The sequence below is a fragment of the Tupaia chinensis genome, unplaced genomic scaffold, assembly GCF_000334495.1.
Source record: "Tupaia chinensis unplaced genomic scaffold, TupChi_1.0 Scaffold000054_1, whole genome shotgun sequence".
NCBI lineage: Eukaryota > Metazoa > Chordata > Mammalia > Scandentia > Tupaiidae > Tupaia > Tupaia belangeri.
The window spans coordinates 9,163,326-9,167,341 of NW_006159512.1; the positions used below are offsets into that span (position 1 = coordinate 9,163,326).

At 46.3% G+C, this 4,016-nt stretch overlaps 1 protein-coding gene and 1 long non-coding RNA gene across 2 annotated transcripts in view; one reads left to right on the plus strand and one right to left on the minus strand.

Moving 5' to 3' along the window:
- The window catches only part of LOC102470758 (uncharacterized), a 1,705-nt gene extending 832 nt beyond the window's left edge, over positions 1-873 (minus strand). Inside the window, exons 1-2 of the long non-coding RNA XR_333460.1 lie at positions 608-873; positions 243-471 (exon numbers count right to left, since the gene is read on the minus strand). This is a non-coding gene — a long non-coding RNA (uncharacterized LOC102470758). The remainder of the gene's footprint in view (positions 1-242; positions 472-607) is intronic.
- GABRB1 (gamma-aminobutyric acid type A receptor subunit beta1) overlaps positions 1-4,016 on the plus strand; it is a 353,552-nt gene that overhangs the window by 265,665 nt on the left and 83,871 nt on the right. The gene's annotated exons all lie outside the window — the stretch shown is intronic.

The following is a 4,016-nucleotide window of genomic DNA, read 5'->3' on the forward strand; positions in this document are numbered from 1 at the left end:
TCCCGAGAAAGGCATGCCCCCTAAGACAAAAACCCCCCTAAAAAAAAAAAAAAAAAGTCATTGCATGTAAATAGTAACTCTGAGTCAAGAATGCATACAATTAAGACCCCAAAGTCACTAACACATGAAGCACCCTGTAATCAATCTATGACCAGATAGGAAAAAATCAACTGGCCGTTTTCACTGAGCTCTTACTCTGCCCCAGACACGTTCTCACGTTTCATACACATTCATTCACTTACTTCTCACAACCCTTTGCAAATAAACGTTATTGCTTTCGTTTTATAAAGGAGAAAAGGAAATCACAGAATGCTGAACAACACGACCAAGATCAGACATCCAGTTAACGCTGGCTCCAGAGCAGACCTAGGTACTGGGCCCCGGACTCTCGGCAGGTCACTGTCGACAGCGCAGACCCTTGAGAAGCCAACGGCAGGAAGGACGCAGGGTGTACCATAGGGTTCATCGTGTCTGCGGGAGGAAAACAAAGCAAAGCAACCAAAAGGTCAAGACAACACCAATAATATTTCTGGGCCTAAAACAAAAGAAATTTCTCCTAGCGACATATTGAAAACACGCCAGTGAAAATACATAGCTCAGGACTCACAGTAATTTAGCTGAAGTGGTGGGGGGTCCAGACTCAGGCAGAGGTAGAAGATACACAGACACTCGTGGTGAAAGTTTGGGTGTCCGAAGAGCCGAAACAGATGACGGCGTGGCGTGAGTTAGCGTGAGGGCCGGGGAAGAGAGGAAGGTCCACTCCAGGCTTCATGGGCAGCGGAAGGTCATGGCCTGTGTCCTAGGGGAAAGAGGGAACCACGGAGAGGATTGAGGCCGCAGCGGAACAGAAGGAGACATGGCTGGCACTGTGGAAAACAGTGTGAAGAGGAAGCGAGTACAAGCTACTAGACCGGTTTACAGAATACTGCAGTCTCATCAGCCAACAATGATCAAAGCAGGGAAAGCAATGACGATGAGGAAATGGAACTGGTTCAAGAGATGCTCTGACGATCAAAATAGAAAATGATGGGGCCAGCAGGTGGTTAAGGCGCTGGAATCCCACATGGCCAGCCAAGGTTTGCGCCCCAGACCTAGCGGCTTGCTTTCTCATTTTCCCCCTCTCTCTCTCTCTCTGTCTCTCTCTCTCTCCAAATAAAACTAATTAAATAAAGTTGGGACCAGCAGTTAGCCTAATGGCTATGTCGCTGGACTCCCACATAGTCGACCGCGGTTCACATCCCAGACCCAGTGGCTTAAAACTCACGCCGGGCACGTGTGCGTGCGTGCCCAAGATCCCAAGAGGAGAATGGAGGAGAAGGGATTGCGGCATGGCCATCCCCCCGGGGGGTGATTTCTCACTTTCTGTCTCTCTGTCTTTCTCTGTCTGTCTGACGAGCACATGCACCCTATAGCAAAAACCTCTCAAAAAAATTAAAGTTAAATAAAATAATTATTTTTTTAAAAATAGAAAATGATGACAAATCAGGTATTAGAGATAAGGGAGATGATGTCAAAGATGACTCTTGGGTTTTGACAAGTGCAACTTTGCAGATGATAGTTTTCTCTTTTTACTAATTACTTATTTAATTTTATTTATGATTATTTGCTATCGTTTTTAATTTTGCTATAGAAGGCATGGGTTCACCAGAGATATTCACAGAGAGAGAGAGACAGAGGGAAAGTGAGAAAGCAAGCCACCAGGTCCAGGACTTGAACCACAGTTAGCCATGGGGGAGTCCAATGCCTTAACTACCATGTCACCTGCTGGCCCTAATGATAGTATTCAATGAGGAGGGAAAAAGAGGTCATGTTGAAGAATACTGACCTTGACGTGGCTTTCAGTGATCAAATGGAATGTCAAGTAGACAGTGAAACCGCACATCTGGAACATGGAGGGCAAGTCTAACCTGGACATAAACGTTTGTCCAGGAGGTTTTCAAGGTCGAGAGAGTTGTTAAAGCCAATGACGTGGGTAATGTGCCTAGGGGGAAATCCATACATTGAGTGAGAAGAGAGAAAGTCCTGGGACCCAGCCTTGGGAGCAGAAGATGTGTCTGCAACGAATTATAAGAAGGAGCTCCAGATACACAGGAAGAAAATCAGGAGAAAATGGCGTCACAGATGCCAATGGAGGAGAATTTCGAGAAAGAAGGCAAGGCAATAAGACAGTCAAAGCTACTACAGGTCAAGTAAAATGAGGACTGAAAATTGAACACAGCAACATGAGGGCCAGAGCTCTGCTAGCACACGTGTAGGGGTGATGGGACCCAAAATTGGGGTGGCATGGGGTGATGGGTGCTGACGGAATGGAGACGGGACCAGCAGTTGGCGTAATAAAGGAATGGGGACAGGGACTACGGACAACTCTGCTGAAATCTGACGATGAAGGAGGGAGGATTGGGATGGTAGCATTTTCTTTAACGGAATAAAGAACATCACCTCAGACATACAACTCAAATCCCTAGTGCCAGTGTCTCAACTAATGATGTGACATTTGCATGACATTATAAGGTAGAGCATTTTTCATAGCAATGGGCAGTTGATCCTAAATTTTTATATGGCCCTAAGATAGTTCTTTTTTTTTTTTTTTCCACATAAGTGATTCATTAATCTGGTCAGTTTTGACACAGAGAAGCCCTGTTCGTCTCCTCACTCAGAGGACCTGCCACGGTGCTGTCAGATGTTTGGGTCTTAGTCCAGCTACTGCTGAAGAAACAAAAGGAAGGATTCTTCCTTCAACACCCAAGATGAGTTATTTAGAAGTCCTCAGTCATCAGCCAGTCGTCAGTGTTTGTCCGTAACAGTCACGAAGGGAACACCATGACCAGCTATGGCACTAGATGATGAGAACACAAAGGCGAACGAGACACGATTTCTGAGGGCCCTGATGACCTTTGACTCCCATGGAGTTAGGTCCCAATGAACTCACCATAAGTTGAAAATACTGTAAGTTGACAGTCTATTTAATAAACCATCTTAAAGTCTAAAAGTCTTAAGTCAAACCCTTGTAAGTTGAGGCTATCTACACTTATAAACAGATGCTCCTGGGACCAGCCGTTAGCGTAATGGCTATGTCGCTGGACTCCCATGTAGTCGACCACGGTTCGAGTCCCGGATCCGGTGGCTTAAACTCACGCTGGGCACGTGTGCATACGTGCCCAAGATCACAAAAGGAGAATGGAGGAGAAGGGATTGCAGTGTGGCCATCCCCCCAGGGGGTGATTTCTCCCTTTCCGTCTCTCTGTCTCTCTCTGTCTTTCTGGCGAGTGCATGCGCCCTATAGCAAAAACCTCTCCAAAACAACAACAAGAACAACAACAAAAAATAAAAATAAAAAAAAAAAACACATGTTCCTAGAACCTTGTGAAAACCCTAGAACCTTGTGAAAACGCCATAAAGAGAAATGTGTGAGGCGCTAGGCAGAAAGGTCACCTGACGTGCTAGACTAAAAGAAGAGGATGCGTGTCTGAGTGTGTGTGAGTATGCGTGTGTGTGTGCGCACGTGTGTACTTGCATGTCCGTGAGACTCAATCATGGGAGGTCTCAGGGACAGGAAAGACCCCTGAACTGACCTTAAGTAATATGAACAGTTTATCAAGAGTTATAAGGCAAGGTGGTAAGTTCTTCACATCTTCACCAGCTTAGTATATCCGTTTCAGAGATAAAGAAATGGAGGCACAGGGACCAACAGATGGCATAATGCGTATGTCACTGGACTCCCACGTAGTTGACCACGAGTAGAGTCCCTGACCCAGTGGCTTGAAACTCCTGCCAGTGTGTGCGTGCATGCCCAAGATCCCAAGAGGAGGATGGAATAGAAGGGACTGCAGTGTGGCCATCTCCCCCGGGGGTGATTTCTCGCTTTCTGTTTCTCTGTCTCTCCAGTGAGCACATGTACCCTATAGCTAAAAAATTCTCTCTTAAAAAAAAAAAAAAAAGGGGACCAGCAGTTAGCGTAATGGCTATGTCGCTGGACTCCCCCGTCGCCGACTGGGGTTCGTGTCCCCGACCCGGTG